Source organism: Dipodomys spectabilis, unplaced genomic scaffold (genome assembly GCF_019054845.1).
Source record: "Dipodomys spectabilis isolate Male_0828 unplaced genomic scaffold, ASM1905484v1 ptg000386l, whole genome shotgun sequence".
Classification (NCBI taxonomy): Eukaryota; Metazoa; Chordata; class Mammalia; order Rodentia; family Heteromyidae; genus Dipodomys; species Dipodomys spectabilis.
Window position 1 is genome coordinate 1,248,252 of NW_024871063.1, and position 20,113 is coordinate 1,268,364.

A 20,113-nucleotide genomic window follows, 5' to 3' on the forward strand; every position below is an offset into this window, starting at 1 on the left:
ATTGTTTCCATATCCTAGCTATTGTGAACAGTGCTGCAATAAACATGGAGGTGCACGTGTCTTTGTATATTGGTTCCTGTTGTTCAGGGTAGATGCCTAGAAGTGGTATGACTGGGTCGTTAGGGAGGTCAACCTTTAGCTTTCTAAGGACCCTCCAGATTGCTTTCCAAAGTGGTTGTATAAGTGTACATTCCCACCAGCAGTGTAATACGGTTCCTCTTTCTCCACATCCCCTCGAGCATTTTTCGTTGGCTGATTTGTGGATGTGAGACATTCTGACTGGGATAAGGTGGTATCTCAGGGTTGTCTTTATTTGCATTTCCTTCACCACCAGGAATGATGAACATTTCCTCATGTGTTTCTTTGCCATTTTTAATTCTTCATCTGAGAAGTCCCTCTTTAGTTCCCTTGCCCATTTAGTAATTGGTTTGTTAGGTTTGGGAGGGATTAGTTTCTTGATTTCGCTGTATATACAGGATGTTAACACCTTGTCTGATATATTGCTGGTAAATATTTTTTCCCAATTAGTTGGTTGTCTTTCTAGCTTGGTTGCAATAGATTTAGCTGTGCAGACGTTTTTTATTTTAAGGTAGTCCCATTTGTCGAGTCTCTCTCCAATTTGTTGTGACCCTGGGCCTCTGTTCAGGAAGTTCTTTCCTGTGCCTTTTAGTTCAAGTTTCTCTCCTACTCTGTCCTGCAGTAGTTTCAGAGATTCAGGTTTAATGTTAAGGTCTTTAATCCATTTTGAGTTGATGTTGGTGCATGATGATAGACTTGGGTCCACTTTTAGTTTTCTGCATGTGGCTGCCCAATTTTCCCAGCACCAGTGGTTGAAGAGGCTGTGTTTCTTCCATTGTATGTCTTTGGCTCCTTTGTCAAATATCAGCTGGCTGTAGGCCTGTGGATTTATTTCTGGATCTTCTATTCTGTCCCATTGGTCTTCGGGTCTGCTTTGTGCCAGTGCCATGCTGTCTTTGTTATTATAGCTCTGTAGTAGAGTTTGAAGTTCGGCATGGATACCCCTCCCATGTTGTCTTTATTCCCTAGAATTGTTTTGGCAATTCTAGGTGTTTTGTTGTTCCATATGACTTTTTGGACTGTTTTCTGTATTTCAGTGATGTACGTCATTGGGATTTTAATAGGAATTGAATTGAATTTGTATATTAATTTTGGAAGTATTACCATCTTTACTATGTTAAGTCAGCCTATCCAAAAGAATGGGAGGTCTTTCCATTTCCTAGTGTCTTCTGCAATTTCTTTCTTTAACTTTTTATATTTTTCATTAAATAGTTCTTTTACATCATTGGTTAGGTTAATTCCTAAATATTTTATTTTTTGGGAGGTTATTGTGAATGGGGTTGCTCCCTTTATTTCCCTCTCTTCTTGTTCATTGTCAGTGTACAGGAAGGCAACTGATTTTTCTGGGTTTATTTTGTATCCTGCTACTTTGCCGAAGTGATTTATGATTTCTAAGAGTTTGGGGATGGAGTTTTTGGGATTGTGAAGGTGTAGTATCATGTTGTCTGCAAAAAAGGATAGTTTAACTTCTTCTTTCCCTATGCGGATCCCTTTAATGTCTTTTTCTTGCCTTATTTCCCTTGCTAAGGGTTCCAGGACTATATTGAAGAGGAGTGGAGATAGTGGGCATCCTTGCCTTGTTCCTGAATTTCCCTTTGGCTTAATTTGAGTGATTTTTCCATATCTGTCATTTTTTGGTCCAGCTGGTGTACTCTGTCTTCTGTATCTGACACTCTACCTTCCATTTCGTTCACACTGTTGACCATGGCTTCTATTGAGGTTTGCATGGAGGAAATGGATTCCTTTATGGATTCGATGTTGGTTCTCAAAGTACTGATCTCACCTCTTAATGAGGTATGTATTACCTCTAATTTGGCATTTATCTCACTTCTTACTGAGGTTTGTGCAGCTTCTATTTTTGCATGCATCTCCTGTTTGATATCCTGTATCTCTTTTGATTTAAGAACAATCTTAAATAAGCACTAATGATGCACCACTAAGTCTTTGACAAATCAGGAAAAACAAAACCCAAAACCAGTAGACAGAAATAATACAAATTAGATTAAAGGAATAAATGAATCAGTCTCAAAAAAATACAATCATAATTGACTTTTATCTACTAGTAGCTCAAAAATTCGCCCAATGAATGTCAATGCAGCTATTTTCAGAGATAGACTCAACCAGCTCAAACCAGTGAACAAAACAAACTTTTAGGATTCTAAGAAACAACATTTTGTTTGACTTTTTAACAGAAATTTACTCTGTTGTTCTTATTAAGTTGATTTATAGATAGATTACAATTACAAGGGTCAGGTAATGAGAACATTTCCTTTTGTGAAATGTCTTCAGTTCCCTCACTTGTTCCCAGTCCCACCCTCCTGTCCCCACCCATGTGTTAAATAGTTCACTTTCATCAATGTTCAATGACCTCCAATGCTGCTATTTTTCACTCTTTTTCCTAAAGCTCTGTGCCAACCCCTCACCTTCCTGAAGACATACAATGAATATACCAGGCCTAAGGTAAAAAAGACAGAATTTTCACAAACTATAAAAAACAACAAACACAAAACAAAAAAGAAGTTTTCTGTTTCCGTATCTCATAGTTCGTTTGAGTATGTATATCTTGTTATATAAATCTAATTGTTTCTTATCATGAAGTCAATTCAGGGATTAAGATGTGATAACATAATTTTGCTTTCTATTTAATGATGCTTTTTATTTTAATATTAAATTTGTAAGTAACACAATTCAAGTCCTAGTGAAATTTGAAAGTTCAGATTTAAATGTTCCAAATGTCTAATAATTCCTTTTTGGCAACCAAAATGAAAAGCAGGCATGTATTATCTTCCAGAATGTCATTATTTCATGTGTAAAAAAATAAAATAAATGTAATGTTAATTCAGTGGAAATAAGGAATCACATACTTATGCAATGCATCAGTACCATAGATTATGACATTTATTAACAAAATTAATAAAAACTTGTTTTAAGTAGATTACTTAAGACATGAAGCAAGTGATAATTTTCTTTTCTAAGTGAAGTTAGATAGAAATCACAGTCCAAAGATTCCAGAATTCTGTGTGCTTTATTCATGTCAATTTACATATATGCTGGGCTCATCTCAACGTTATTTGAAGATAATTGAAAACAGGATTAGAATAAAAAAATCACGCAAATGGTTAGCTCTATTTTGCGATTAAATAGGTCTGTTTTATATCTCTTTATTTTATTTGAAAAATCTGGAAAATTTAAGTAACATAAAAAATAATGAGAAATAAACACCCTTAGCTCCTTAAAAGACAATCATTAAAAAAAGAAATCAACATGGAAAAAACTGAAACTCATTTTGCACGTGGTCTTTGTATATTTTGGTGCTTTGTTATTGTGGATTATGTGACTATCCCATGAATCTGGGCTCAAATCACAAGGGCTACAGGAAGAAAATTTCAAAATCTAGAGCAGCTAATACACCTATGCAATTTTTTGTAGGTTTCACTAAATTTGCAGCTGGAAATCAACTGTACAAAGGAAATAATTCTACTGCTTTGCAGGCAAGAATGTTATGAATAGCATACTGTTATCTTCTTAGATGAAATAAGAAGACCACACTTTAAAAGCTGACTAAATGATCAGCCCTTTGAATAACAGTGCCATTTTTAATGCACTCTAGATAATTCAAATCCTTCATCCCTCCACAAGCATTAATGACATTCACAAATCATTGCCGAGGGGAATTTCCAGTTCTATTTGATATTTCAAATGGATTAGGAGTAACATAAACAATAATGCCAGTTGTTGAGAATATTTAATTTAGAATAAGCAAACAAATCAGATTCAACTCCATAGCATAACCTTTAGGAAAAATGTATTAAGGTATATGGCATGTCCTTTGTAATTTAATTATAGACATTAGGGCAAAATGACAGAAACATTCTACAAGAAGGAAACAGAAGTCTTTGATAAGATATAGTAAAGATTACAAGTAATTTTACCTACAATTTCCATTATATGATCCCCTATTTTTTTCTGTTAATCAGAGACAAAAATATTTTAATTATGATATGAAAAATGCATCACCATGAATAAAAGAAATCAGGGAGTAGATGGCTCAAGTGCTGGTTGGTTCTGTTAAATATTCTCATTATTTTGAATGATCTGGTGTTTTTGTCTGTGTGGAATTATGAATGTATTTTGTGTCTGGGCAGGAAAATTTGATTATTAGATCACTGCTGACACCCAATGTCAGGAATCTAACCGGAGTCAAAGTGGTAAATATATATATGTGCATGTGTGATTGTGTGTGTGCCTGCAAGTCTGTATTTAGAAGGAAGTATCTTATTTCCCTCAGGGTATATACATAATTCTATTAGTTATACTTCATTAATGACAGCAGATAAACGTAATTAACATTTTGAGACATATGTTTATGTTCCTATGTTTGCATGAACAAACTAAAAATTTATATTCTGGGTATGAGTTTTGTGGAAGGTCAGCTGAAAGTATAAATATTTTGAGAAAAATGTCAATGGCAATCATTTCAGTGTAGATCAATTTTAGACCACACTTGGAAGGATAGGTAATCATATATGAAAATGCAACATTTATTGATTTTCAAAAGCTACACTATTTGAGAAATATTTAGGAAAACAAGTTAAATTATGGAAACATAAAAGTAATGTGATTATTTATTGCATAGTTTTATATTTTAGTTTCGTCAAGTAAAAATGCCATTTATTTCTACTGTAAAGGAAGGAAAACACTAAATATTACAGTTTGTGCCATATTTCACATTGAGGAGCTTTGTCTATATCAATAAGTTTATTTCTTTTGTTTCTGCTTTCCTATTCATAATTCTGCTTCTCATAGTATTATTCGAAGGACTTTTTCTTTCTGCCAGTTTGGGGTTTGAACATACATCAGGCTCTCAGTTTTTTGTTTTTTTTTTGCTAACAGTAGTCAGTCTACTATTTGAACCATGGCCCAGCCCAGAAATTTTTGTAGTTAATTGGAGATAGAACCTCATGAACTTTTCTACCAGCCTGAAAGCCATTATTCCCCAAGTCTTGTACTTCTTAATCACTAGGATTATAGAGATGAGTCTTGGATCTGAAGAGTCAAAGACTTTTCGTGTCTTATAGCTTCCACATGTTTGCTAGTAATTGCAATAATAAACTACCACAGATTGGGTAGCATTAACATTGTAAATACATTGTCTCAGAGTTGGTGGAATTAGAACACCAAGATTAGAGTTAGCTTCTGATTCCTCTTTCCTTGGCATATTCAAGGCATTCTGCTTCTCTTGGAGTACACTTCAACTTAAATGCTACCTTTGAGATTCTGTTTCCATATGCAGTCACTTTGTAAGACAATGGGTGTTTTATCTTTAGTCTGATTTCAGTGGGACATAACATATTACTTAATACATAGAAGAAAATCTCTAATATGAAATTATTTGTTTGGGGCATGGAAGTTATGGTTATACTTTTAAAAAATAGCAAGAGAGGTAAAGGTTTTATTAGAGCTTGTAAGACAAGTATGAAGTCTTGACCTTAGACATGCCACATTTAAATTCCCAGTACTACTGGAGGATTGAACTCAAAACCTATACTTGTGAAATGGCATCTCTACTACTACTATACCTACAAATTATAATTTTATTGCTTATTTTGAGGTAGTACCACTATATGCCTGTGCCTGCTTGGACTGAGGTCCTCCTAACACAAGCATAAAACATTTTGCCTGGAACTGGAATCCTCTAAGCTCTTTTTTCCAAGTAGATAATAGTATAGATTTGAGTCACTTTATCCAATAAAATTATACAATTTCAAAATATCTTGATATTGCCTATATTTGTGCTTAACATATATAGCTAACCTTAATTTTTTCCCTCTTTTGTTTAGTACTCTGAGTTGAAAACATTGGCTTTCTTGATATACATGGCTTTGTTTTTGATGGTATCCCACCACAATCAAAAAAGTCTCACAAAAGTTTATGTCAAGAATCATAGAAAAAGAAAGCTTCAGGTTGCAAAAACACTGATCTTTAAGTTATAATTGCAGTATTATTAATAGTGTTAGTCAATGATTGCTTAAGTATCATGAGTAAGGCAGAAATGTGAAAGATGTCAGGTCTCTGTAGAAATTTTGTAGTTGTCACTTCATGTTATCTTCCTACATTAAAGCTTGTTTTATTAAAACACTCTAGGTGTATATTGGTTGGATTGATTGGTAATCATCTCTGGAAATTAAGCTGATTTTAAAAGGCTAATGGTGCTAATGGTGTGGTAAATAAAGGAATGATCAGAATGAGCACAGATATTGTCACAGATTGAGCGGACCAGATTAACTGCTGAACAGCAAAAAAAAAAGCAAAGTTTCAAGTTTGAGGATCCACATTGGAACATATACAGATAGATAGATAGATAGATATAAATATACATATATATACATACATGAAAAATTAAATCTCCAGTAGAATATAAAGAAACTTGGTGTGACAGGTATTAAACTATATCAAACTCGTTGCAGGAAAGGTAGAGTAAAATATAGATAGTTTAGCATAGATTTTGCATATATTTTGTAAAGGATGAAAATTCTTCCTTCATTATATACTTTACAAATATCCTTATTATGTTTTAAGTTTTTTTGTGAAAATACCATACAGAGGCGTTACAATTACAGGGACAATGTAATGAGTACATTTCTTATAAAGCATTGTTACCTCCTCCTTTCTAACCCTTTATCATCCCTTTCCATCTCCCCTTCCCGACCCTCTCTCCCATCTTGAGCCAAAGTTGTAAATTTCATTTTTCTACATAACATTTTGTACATCTCATCGTTGTACTGGGTCCACCTGTATCCCTATTTAAACAACTTAGTTTTTTCCTTCCCCTCCACAAATTATAACAACATCAAATACAGTGAAAAGTAGGTTAAGTTTTTTTTGTTTTTATATTGTAGTAGGAGCATCTATACAATGCTGAAAATTTGAATTACACAAAATATGCAACATGGGTAGGCACTGGTGGCTCAAAGGTTGAATGCTGAATAGATCTATCATATTTCTTAGATTTGTCTTGGATGGTTGTATGTTCTTTTTCTATAAAATCTACGCTGTCTTCTATCCTCAGGATTCAATATTCTGCGTGGTCTATTCTACTATCCAGATTTTCTACATTTTTTTTCTTTTACTTGTAGTTGGTCGGCTTTTATGGCTTCAAATTCTTTGTTGGATCTTTGTTTTAGATCTTGTATGAAATTCTTTACTTCCTTAATTTGATGTTCAGTGTTTATTCTCAAATCACTTAGTTGATTGGTTATGGTTTCCTTGGACTTCCATTCCTTCTGTTGGGATCCATTCAGCATTCCCTTTGTGGACTCCCTGACTTCTTTCAGCTCTCTGTTTATGGATTCCATGAATGCTTCTAGTGATCTTTGTGTATTTTCATCCCGCTCTCTCAATTCTTGTATTACTCTTTGATTAGCTTCCTCACGTTCATGCAATTCCTGTAGTTCTCTTTGACTGATCGCAGCTTGCTCACACAATTCCTTTATTTCTCTTTGAGTGTTCTCAAGTTGCACATGCAATTCCTTTATCTATCTTTGAGTAGCTTCCTCATGCCTTGAGCTTCCTGTTTTGATCTTTCGTTTGCCTCATCTCTCTCCCTCTCATGCTCGCACAGAGTCCTTTGCAGGTTTTCAATCTTTTTACCATGTTTACCATTAGTGTTTATAGAGCTTTGGGGGAGCTCTCCTCTGTATTATTCATTATCTGTTCTCTCCACTGATTATCATGAGTTGGAGTTGAGATACCGGGACATGCCATTTTTCTTGTGTTTTTTCCAGCTTATTCTGCCCATTTGGGATGAAAGTAACACCAGTTTGTGCTAGAAAACTACCTTAAGGCAAGCATCAACACAGTCTATATTTGCATAGTCAAAAGCCTGAGATAAAATCTAGTTCAACAGATATATTTTTCAACATCAAACAACTATGTATTAATAGTCTATGAACCACAAAGAAGAATTTGGCAAACCAGAAGTTATTAGTTTTAGCGAGAGATGTGGGTATAAATAAGAATAGAAGGATGTGGAAAGGTAGAGGGAGAGCTAACTTACTCCTAATGTCAAAGCAGGAAATAGGTTGGATAGAATGATAGTAGAGACTGGGGAAAAAAGAAAGAGAAAAAAAGACAAGAAAAAATTGTAAAACAAAAATTAAAAATTAAAAAATGAAACACTTAAATTATGCAAATTAAAAACGTAATATTCAGAGAAGGACTGGAATAGGATAAGAGAACGGAAGGGATAGAAAGGAGACGTGAAAAATTAAAAAAATTAAAATGCTTAAAATTTTATATAGGTATATAAATGTAGTAGTGCTATTAAGGAATTTAAGTCTAAGAGGTTTTGAATTCAGTAATAAATTTCTGGATTAAGTGTGTATACAATGGGGGATAAGGTCTAATAATCGACTACAGGTATATCTGATAATGAGCAGAAAAGCGATTAAATCATGCAAAGAAGAAGGAAAGAGAAGAAAAAGTGAAAAGAATGAGACAGAAAAGAAAAAAGGATTAAAAGATCAGTAGAGCTAAACAAAAATGGAAAAAAAAGCACACACACAAACATATACCCCTAAAATAAAAATTACAAGAGGAAGAAAAAAAAGTTAATAGAAAACAATTTTTTAAAGTTAAAAATTAAAAATGTTAAAAAAATTTAATAAAAGGTAACAAAAAAGAGTTATTTGCTTTTGGGGGTGAGATGGGAAGGTCCTGCATCTCCCTTGTGTCCATAACCATTCTCTTGTTGGAGTCTCTGGTCTGCTTGTGGTGTTTGATTTTCCTGTAGCTTGGTTGTTTTCTTAAGTCAGTTTGTTTGAGGAGGCAGAAAAATGCTTTGATTTACCCAGGATTTTGTCATCCTCTTCCCAGGTTAGTTCAATGGGAGGGAGATCTGCTTTGAGTATCACAAAACAGGGTGATGGCTGTTTCTTCTAGTTTAGAGATGCTGTAATGGGGCTAGGTTCTTGGTAGAGTTGAGGCCTTTCAGCAAACAGTAGCTTTTCCCTGAGGGGCTAGCTTCTGAAGCAGTCACAGAGCCCAGCCAGGAGCCATTCTCAGGGTTTATTTTTACTGAATTTCAATTGATTGTCTAGGCTGCTGTAGGGAGAGGCAGCCCCTGGCTCTGTTTACCCCGTGAAGAAAGCCATCCTGGGGCTGGCGCAGGCAAGGGCTGGGTGAATTTTCCCTGCATAGAGCTGAGCCTGGCAAGTCAGGTTAGGTTCCTGTGACCTGCTAAATTACTTTTTGTTTTCATCCAAAGACTGAGTTGGAGCTAGCTGCTCAGTGAGGCCTTTGCCAGTATCAGAGATGGAGATCTCCGGTAGTGGGCAGGGAGGGGTGGCCTTCCCTTCTCTGCTCCCTGAGAAGGAGTGAGGAAATCATGCTTCTACTCACACAGGAGTCTGGTTCCTGGGTGATCTCTGGTCTGCGATCTGAAGGATGAAGATGTCTGCTCCTTGTCAGTTCTTGCTGGTGTTGAGTAGAATCCTCTCACCTGCTGCATCTGGCGCCTTTGTCGTAGACTCTCTGTGTTGCAGGTATGGCGCCTACAGCCGCAACCGCCCCCACCACAGCTGCAACCACAGCTGTTGGCAAGTGCTCAGATTTGTCTCCTTGCCCGGTTTTTTCCCTCTCTGGCCTAACTCTCTGTACTGTGCTGGCACACTTGGTGTGATTCTCCAGCTTAGGACTTTTCACTGGAGCACTAAAGCTGTTTTCTATGTGAGAGCTTGTTTAGCTTCCAGCTTCTCCTTCGATATCTTCCCTGAAGCATAAATTTAGATTTTAAATGATAAATTATTTTAAAATCGTTTCACTCGGGCACAGGTATGGATAGATAAGTGATGTGGGCAGAATCAGAATTATTCAGAAGGTTGTAAATGGATGCTTACCTAGTTTTCTCTCGGCTGGATCATAAAATACAGACTGTCCTAATTGGAAAAAGTTAGCCTTCCGAGGTTTTCTGCATATAAACACTCCATCAACATTTTATTAGAGGATTATTCAAGATTAGCTATATGTTGATTGATAATGACTGATCATGACAGAAAGTTGAGAGAAAACCATCTACACTTCAGTGAGGTTCTGATTTGTGCTTCACAAACTGTTATGAAAGCTCTACATGAGAATTCTAGCAGCTGCATTTTAAAAAGTCCTTGGGTTGTTACACTTTCTGATATTGTCTCAATTCAAGTACTTCTCCTTGGAGTTCCATACTATTCAATGATGCTGGATTAGCTCCTTGTTACAATTTGCAAACTGGTCTTTTTGATGAAATTTGTGCTTTTCGAAATTGCTCTCCAATTCCATCCTCAAACTGCATACAAAATTTATCTGAAAAAATTTGTATCTGTTGATTGTGCATACATATACTTTTAGTTTTCATTACAAATATAGAATGTATTAAAATTTCTCACAGCAATTATACTGCACTAGCTGGTGGGCAGATTCTAATGTAAATAATATACTGTGTTCATGTAGAGAATTAGAGTATCCAAAGTAATAAGCCTGTGGTCCTAAAACCAATACCTTACTTATATTGAGTGACAAATACAATTTCATATAAGTACAGAAGTTTTCCTTGTATGTTTTAATATATATTTTTATTATAAATACTGTACAGAGGGGTTACAGTTACATAAGTAGGGTAATGAGTACATTTCTTATTGAGCATTGTTACCCTCCCCTTTGTTTTTCCCCTACCATCCCTTCCCTTTACACCTCCCCACCTCCCCCATTCACCCATCCTCAGGTAATGTGTCTTGTATATTTCATTGTTACAATGGGTCAACCAGTAACCTTTCCTTATATCATAAATGAAGAAATGCTGGCTTGATTTATGCTGATTCTACTTGTGTAGACACCTCTAAAATCACTGGCCTAATCCAAGAGCACATAAATGAAATGCCATCATTTTTTTTTGTCAGTTGATATAATTGTGTTCTACACATTTATTGACAGGTTACAAATTATTCTCAAACTTTAAAAATTAAAAATACTTTCTTTTTTTCTTATTTTCTTGGCCAGGAAATCAGCAAGACCTCAGTCAGCATTTCTCACATAGGAATTTTCACATGGGTCAGTTAAATATATATGTAGAGTCCAATTTTTTGAGGACTCACTCATCTGCCTACAAATTCATGCTGGTTGTTGGAAAAAGAGCTCAAGTAAGGATGCCATTTAAAACCTTATAACTTTACTCTTTACCAGGGTATTCTCCTGCTAAATTGGTGGTTGAAAGTGTCTACAAGAGTAAGCAATCCTTGAGGAGCAGGGAGACACCATATGACATACTTACTGAGGTTTCCAAGTGACTTGCTATCACTTGTACTGCATTTTGTAAGTCAAATCTCTCTAAAACTACCAGTTTTAAGAGATAAGAGGAGTGGTAAATGAACTCTTAGAGACAAATACATCTTCAACATATATTGTTTCTAGTATTCAGTTTAAGGCATATTCAACAACTGGTGAAACTTGTGTTGGCTGTAATTATGTGTCTTTCTCCATGTGTGCATGTATACGTGTGTATATGTATGTGTGTGAATAGTAACATACATGCGTACATTATGGCTTATATCATCATTTATTCCTTGCTATCAAATAAAGTAAGGAATCCCTAAAGTTTTAACAGAAACTGTAAAGTCTTAACTCTTCACTCTGCTTCTTTACACAAAGACTTTGCAACTTCTCATTAATAAAGTTTCCATAAACTCTGAAATGTACATACTTAGTACTTAATGTCTGTTACCATAAATCTTAAATACTTTATAGAAAAGGTTTATACCTGCCAAATGGTCTTATTTTGGGCACATATAAGCAAAATCCCAAAATTAAGCATACTTAAAACCTTAAAACTTTTAACAAACCTAAACACTTGCTGCAATGTTCATTTTGACAGGTGCCTTGTATAGAATAATTGAATTCCTCCTCCTACACATCTCTTGAACTACAAATATCTGGAATTATTTTGTTTTTGGCATGTCTATCTTGATTTTATTCCTAAATGTTTGCTTATGTAAGAAATATATGATTCTAAAATTTCACAACAATTCTTTTGAACTTAATTTTGTTGAATTGTCTAGTTTAATAAAATCAATAAAAATTATACTTTATATAAAAAAATGTTCTTTACTCAATTTAGTATCACATACACTAACATTGGAATAATACAGAGAAGATTAGCATGCCCCCTGCGCAAGTATGTCATGAAAATTTGTGTAGCATTCCATATTTTTACAACAACAGATGCTGAAAGGTGTGTGGTCACAAGGGAATCGTACTGAATTCTTGGTAGGAGTGTAAACTTGTTCAAATACTTTGGAAAGCAGTATGGAGGTTCCTCAAAAGACTCTACATAAAACTCCCGTATGACACAGTAATCCCACTTTTGGGGATTTACCCAAATGATCATAAACAAGACCATACTAAAACTACCAGCACAACTATGTTGATTGCAACATTATTTATGATAGCTAAGATATGAATCCAAACCAAATGCCCCCATTAGATGAATGGATCAAGAAAATACGGTATATTTACACAATGGAATTCTATGCCTCCATCAGAAAGAATGACATCTCCCAATTTGTTAGGAAATGGAAAGACTTGGAAAAAAATTTATTGACTGAAGTATGCCAAGTCTAAAGAAACATAGGTCCCATGATTTCCCTTATTTTCAATAACAAATGTATGTCTGGGATAAGCAGAAAAGTTCAAAAGATATGTGCATATAACCAGATAAAATGATGTTAAAGAAATTGAACCCCAAAATAGGGACACAAGTGGTTTTTTGTTTCTTGCTCTTGTTTCTCAGGTACTTATAATGTGTGATGTCAATTTTTTGTTTTTTTGTATGTTTCTCCCCACGATATAACCCCTGTTTTCTCTGTATTTGAAGTTGGTGCACTTACATCTTGTATGTATGCTTCTCTAATTTGGGGAGGGGAAGGGAAAAAATGCTCAAATAGGGATACAGGTTGACCCATTGTAACAATGAGATGCACAAGACACTATGTTATTAAAAAAATTTTGAATGTTAGGAGCTGCTTAATTTTTTCCTTTCTACTACCTTGAATTAATTATTGATTTGCTATAGAGAGATTAAAGATGAGATTAACAAGAAACTTGATTAAAAATGGACAAAAATTCTGAATAGACATGTTTTCCAAAAAGCCCTGAAAATCTCCTGTGGATTTACAAATTTGTATTTAATAAAACGTCTATGTGGGCTGAATGCTTTGTGAGCAGAAGTCATTAGAGAAATGCAATTCAAAATTACTATAATACTACTTTGTAACTATTATAACTCTTATCAAAAATATCCAAGGACCCAGGTGTGGTGGTAAAGGCTGGTAATTCCAAGTGATTGGAGTTTGGAGTAAAAGGATTTGAGTCTAAGGCCAGTCTTGGGTACTGCACACAGTAAAAACCTACCCTTTAAAAAAACTTAAAAGGTAATAATGTTGGCTGGCGACACTGTGGAGAAAAGGAAATTTTCTATACTCTTAGTCAAAATACAGGTTAGTGTTCTCATTGTAGAAAGTAGTATGCAGTTTTCTAAAGAAATCCTGGGCTGGGAAGGTGGCTCAGTGGTAGAGCGCTTGCCTTGCATGCTTGAGGCCCTGGGTTCGATTCCTCAGCACCACATAAGCAAAAAGGAAAAAGCCGGAAGTGGTGCTGTGGCTCAAGTGGTAGAGCGCTAGCCTTGGGCTGAAATGCTGAGGGACAGCGCCCAGGCCCAGAGTTCAGGCCCCACTACCTGACCCCCCCCCCAAAAAAAAAAAAAAAAAGAAATCCTAAGTTGAAATATCATCTGACCCACCAATCATGTGAATATTTCTCTCTGGGTAACTCATAAATATATCTGTAGTTCATTGTTATTCACATTATTCACAACAACAGCCAAGATATAAATCAAAGTCCAGTGTTCAGCTACAAACTAATAAAGCAACTCTGGTACATGCACAAATATCTTTTTCTGTTGAAACCAAAGTAAATGTGATTAACCTCCAAATAAGAAATCCAGATATATGATTTAATTTAGCCAATACTATATATTGAGTATAAGGACCTTCTACTCTCTACATTCTTCACACTAAGATCACTAAATATGATGAGTCTGAAATAATTAGTCTCTTTTTGACCTATGTTAATATTCTTTACAATGTGAGTGAAATGTTTAAAAAGTGTCATTTGTTTTAGCTTAATTTCTCTGAAGAGACCATAAATGATATTATCAAAGCTTAAAAATGATTTTATTTAAAATTTAGAATTCAGGAAATGGTTTAGATCATTCTGGTTACTGTAGCCCTCACTACAACCTCATGAGAAAATTTATATTGATGAAGCAAAAATCTGAGGTTAGACATTTATGAATAAAAAAATCATGTCATTCTGAATATGTAGCGCTACATAACAAACATAGAAAATTTAGCTTTTAAATACCTGAATATGCTAGTACATTTAATTGCAGGGTAAGTACTTATTCTGAAAGGAGATAAAATTGCACTTATTTTGAAATGTAAACCTAAGTATTTATTTCAATAAAAGACAATGTTTAAAATATCACTCATTCAAGAAACAAGATGTATAGTTAGTTGTTTTTCATGCCAATTATGTTCTCTAAACTTACTACAAATACTAGATTAGTAAACTTAATTCATTGCTTTGTAGGGAAATAGCAATTCCGTTTCTTAAAACTCATGACAAAAACTTTTTCTCAAACAATTGCTAAGTAAGTGTTTTATATTTTTTTGTCAAGGAATTTTATTCGATAAATTTTTATTCATTAAGTTAACTAATTGGCAAACAATATAAATTATGCATGGACAAATTTATCTAACACGAGCTTGTTGTTTTTTTTTCAGAAGACAGATCATGGCTCTCTTAAAGAACACTAGAAGGCAGTGTGTTCTTTATTAATTTTAATTATTGTGTTAATAGATATTAATTGTCAGAAGTGCCAATTCCATAATATATTTAACGTATTTGATTATACTCCCTTTATATCCTTCTCATTACTCCTTCCTCCAAAGGTATTCTGTTTTTCACATAAAATTACTTTATATATGCTCATATAAACTAATTTGGAAGATTTAAGCTAAACTGCAAGTTAATTCAAGATATACATTGAATTAATAGGATGAATAAAGACCCAAATATTTTTTGTTAACTTTTGAATTGAGCTATCATTATTATTATGGTTATGGTTAGGATCCCAAACAGAATTAGAATTAGGATTAGAGAAATAGAAAATTTAGGTTCATCACAGGATGACCCATTGCAACAATGATACTCACATGACACTACGTTGAAAATAAAGTTTACACCAGGGGAGGGTGGGGTAAGGGAAGTGGGGAGGGATGGAATATGGGAGAACAAGAAAGAAGTGGGTAACAATGCTCAACAAGAAACGTACTCCTTACCTTACACATGTAACTAATCCCTCTTTAAAGCATCTTTTCAACAAAATAAAATTTTTAAAAAATAATGAACAATAAAACCTGACAAGAAATAGAAAAACACTTAAAATTTATGTTCAAAATGCAAGTAAAATTTAGACCTCCACGCTGAGCAAGAGTTGGGATAAATATGAAAAAGTGGCTTGTTATTAACATGATGATTCGGTTATATGTATGCTTAGGATTAGGCAAGGTGTGCCAGTTAGAGCTGATTAGGATGAGAAAAACATGTAAGACATTGTGTAAAACTGCCACATATTTTAAGAGGAATGAATGGCAAGAATGAATGAAACCAGTTTGTGTTATTTTAAATATTCAGATAAAATTTGGTTTAAAGTGTGAGGTACATTTTTGTTCCGGTTAGGTTTAGGGAAGGATAAGCTTTAAGGTAAATTTTAGTTTTCCAATAAGAAGTAGAAGCCAAAAAAAAAATGTACGATTGAATAGAATCTAGACAATTTTCCTTACATTAGCCATTTGGTGTTAAATCAGAATGTGATTTGGATTAGGTTTCTGGTTAACCGGGTTTGAGGATAGAGTAAGAAATGGGTTAAACTAGTGGCTCGTGTCTATTATCCAAGGTACTCAGGAAGCTGTTTTTGAGGATCGCAGTTCAAAGGTAGCCCAGGCAGGAAATTTCATCGGACTTTTATCTCAAATTAACCACCATAAAACACAAAAGTGTTGCTGTGAGCTAAAGAACTCAGGGATCATGCCCTGGCCCAGAGTGCAAGCCCCACGACCAACAAAAAGAGAGAGAAAAAAAGAAATGTTAAATACTAAGTAAAGCTGAAACTTTTTTTAGGTTCTAGGAATTCAGGAAAAGCTGGGATAATGGAAGTACAATGTATTTCAAAATATCAGGGTTTGAGATCAATGGGTATTGATCTCTGAACTTGAAGCTGATCCCTGCCATCCAACAACATCACATTCTTGTGAATATCACTAGCTGGCCTCATGAGCATAGCAGCCAGCTGGGGCTCAGCTATCTGATGGCCTTGGGCTCCAACAATGCAATCATTTCTGTGCACAGACTGAAAACTATCACAGGAAATTTTGATTTATTCCATTCTATTCTCAGCTAAATTCTATGTTCAGGTTTGTATGTTTTATGATCTCTTAAATATTAATTACTATTTTCCTACATTCTCAAAAGTAACATATATGTCTTACTCTAAAATTCATTCAAACATGCAAAAAATATTAATGTAGTTGCTGTCCACCTATGGCTCATATTTTAAAACCTGGCTACTTTAGAGGTAAAAATCAGAGGATCCTGGTTTAAAGCAGCCTATGCAGAAAAATCTGAGATATTTCTCCAATTGAGAAACCAAAATCCAGAAGTGGAGATGTAGCTCTCATTGTAGAGTGTCAGCTTTGAGCAAAAAGACTAAACAGGAATATTTGGTCTACTTCTGACTCCATTATATACTCATGGAACAAACACACACACACAAACACATAATCTACATTCTCTTTGACTCCCCTTCTTGAGCAGTATTCAATGCCATTAACTTAATGCATGTTTTCTCCAAATTATTATGGTAGGGAATAAACTACATTTGCATTTATGATAATGCACTTTTTGTACTTTTTGTTTTGCAGTTTTTTTGTACTTATGTGAGAGAACAGTATTTTGTGAAGACTAAACAGAAATCAATGTGTCAGTAAATCGGTAGGTGACAGACTGAAAAATACAGATAATACCACTTGAAATTTTATTTCTCCAAATTTAAATATATATACATATACATGTTTTCAAATTTTCTGCCAAGATTTTATTTCCATTAAAAATAATCTATTTTTTCCATTATATAAATTTAACATATTGTATGTCTCAGAGTAGATTTATATTTACAGAATTTCTTTCCTTGGAGACAAGATTCTGCAGTGTAAATCTGGCTTTCTGCAACTCCTACTTCTGTCTGGCATTACCATGTGGTAGTATAGTACCATGTCCAGCTATATTATTTACATTTTGTACATTAGAATATTAATATGAACAGCTTTAAGCCACATATCTTCATGAGTATGAATGAATTTCTTGCAAAAAAATATTATAGAGTTACTGAGTGAAGCCAATTATGGTAGACATGCCTGTAATCACAGCACCCAGGAGGATTGTAAGCTTAAGAGCAACCTGAGCTACACAGCAAGTCCCTTTGAAAACAAAACAAAACAACAACTTGTGAGCTTGGAAGTGGGAAAGGATTCTTAAGTGGGGTGATAGGAACATACAAAATTGTGTGTGTTTGTGTATGTGTTTTTGTGGTGTGTGTGTGTGTGTGTGTGTGTGTGTGTGTGTGTGTGTGTGTGTGTGTGTGGTATGTGCGTGTGTGCTTGTGCTGGTCCTAGGGTTTGAACTCAGGGCCTGGACACTGTTCCTGAGATTTTTGCTTTCTACAACTTGAACCAAACTCCACCTCAAGCTTTTTTAGAGGTCAGTGGAGATGAGTCTGATCCATTTTCCTGTTCTGGCTTAGAACCTTGATCCTCTTTTCTCAGCATGAGAAAACAGCCATGAGTCTGTATAGTTGCTGTTTTACTGTTAAGTAATATAGTAAACATCAGGCCAGTTTATACTCCTTCCAGCAGCTTTTGAGTGTTTCACACACACCTAAGATAAAACCCACTCCAAGTTTGATGACATCCAGATCTCATAATGTGAGATTTGTATTGTCATGCTCACTTCAACTATGAAGACTTTGAGCCCCAGAGAGTTTAGTTAATTTTGAGTCCTTATCTCGTATACAGTGGAGCCTGTATTCAAGTTCGACTAGGTCTATTTATTTCAGAAAACATGGAGTCATCATCTGTTCTAGTCAACACGTGTTCTAGCAAGTACTGCTCTTTAAAAGCACAGTTCTGTGTCAGATAGCTTATTTTGCTCTCTCTTTAACTGTTTGCACCCCTTTTCATAAGCTATGGAAAGCACACATGATGAGAAGAGCCATTTTTGAAGGGGAAATTGATAATGGGTTTTGAACTTGGTATCACATACTTATTAGTCAGATCTTCCATTTGAGTTATGCCTCCAGAACTATATTTCTGTTTTTTTCTTTGTATTATAATTACAAATATGTGCTACACAGAGTTTATAGTCATATAAGTCAGGTATGGATATATTTCTTTTTTGAAATATCACCCCTTCCCTTGCTCTCTCAATTTTTCTCTGTCACTGGTTTGGTTTTATTAACTTCCACCTCCTCCTTCTCCTCCTCCTCCTCTTCGTCCTCCTCCTTTTCCTCCTCCTCCTCTTCCTCCTCCTCTTCCTCCTCCTCCTCCTCCTCCTCCTCCTCCTCCTCCTTCTCCTCCTTCTTCTTCTTCTTCTTCTCCTTCTTCTTATCATTATTTTGCTGTAGAGGAGATAGTTACATACGTGTGGTAATGACTACATTTCCTTTGTTTTTGTTTCAGTCAGTAATCACTCTTGAAACAAGGGCCTGAGCACTGTCTCTGAGATCTTTTGCTGAAGAATAGCACTCATATTGAGCCACAGCTCTACTTCCCTGAGTGCATTTTTTTTGGATAATGTTACCCTTTCCCTTCATCTCTTCATTTTCCAGTCTTTCCCCACAAACAAGTTGCATAAGTCATTTTCAACATAGTACCAATTGAATACCACTGTTGAACATGTTCATCATGTCTCTCTTTTAAAATGACCCCTTTAACTTCTCAAAGAGAGATAAATGAATAAACATGACAAAAATGAAAGAAAACAAAGAAAAATATCATCTTGTTTGTTTCCTGGTCACTGGCTATTTTTGAGATAAAATGTGTTTTTGTGTGTGTGTGTGTTTGGGTGTGTGTGTGTAAATACTTGGGCTCGAAATCGGGGAGTTGACTTTTAGCTTTTTTTTCAAGGGTAACTGTGTGTGTGTGTGTGTGTGTGTGTGTGTGTGAATAATGGAGCTTGAACTTAGGGAGCTGACCTATAGTTTTTTCACTCAAGGGTAGCCGAGTACGACTTGAGCCAACCTTTACTTCTTGATTTTGAATAGTTAATTGGAGATCAAAATTTCACAGATTTTTCTAACCTGGTCTAGCTATAATCCACTTTCCTCAGATCACAGCTAGAGTTACAAGTGTGTACCACTGGCCATGATTGGTTTACATTCTTTTTGTTAAGTACTTGAAATGTAAAAGACAGTTGCAACCATAGTAAAAAAGAAATCCATTTAACTTTCCCAGCTTCATTAACAGAATATACAGAATTCAGGGTACCAGAATCACAGATGGGAATTGCCATGGATAAAACCCTAGGAGAAGAAAAATAACATAAAGTAAGAAGAATGAACTATCTGCAGTACATTGGTAACATCAAGCTTGACAACTAAACAAAAGAAGACCTGTGTTTCTATGTATTTGCATTCATTTCAATCAGCATCATTTCGTATGGTCATGTATATATTCATAACTTCTGTGCTACTATAATCCACTTTCAGGAGTAATAGGCCAATGCTACTCATTGCAAGTGAGGGAAATCATAGAGCTCATGTTTCTTTGGGCCTGGCTTGATTAACTTAGTATGATTTCTTCCAAGTCTTTTCATTTTCTTACAAAAGGGACTA

General features: G+C 34.9%; 1 non-coding gene across 1 annotated transcript; it reads left to right on the forward strand.

The window, feature by feature from the left end:
• Positions 1–12,205: 12,205 nt before the first annotated feature.
• LOC122096689 lies at positions 12,206–12,317 on the forward strand. Its single transcript, XR_006145367.1, has one exon. It is a non-coding gene; the product is annotated as a U6 spliceosomal RNA (small nuclear RNA).
• Positions 12,318–20,113: the final 7,796 nt, after the last annotated feature.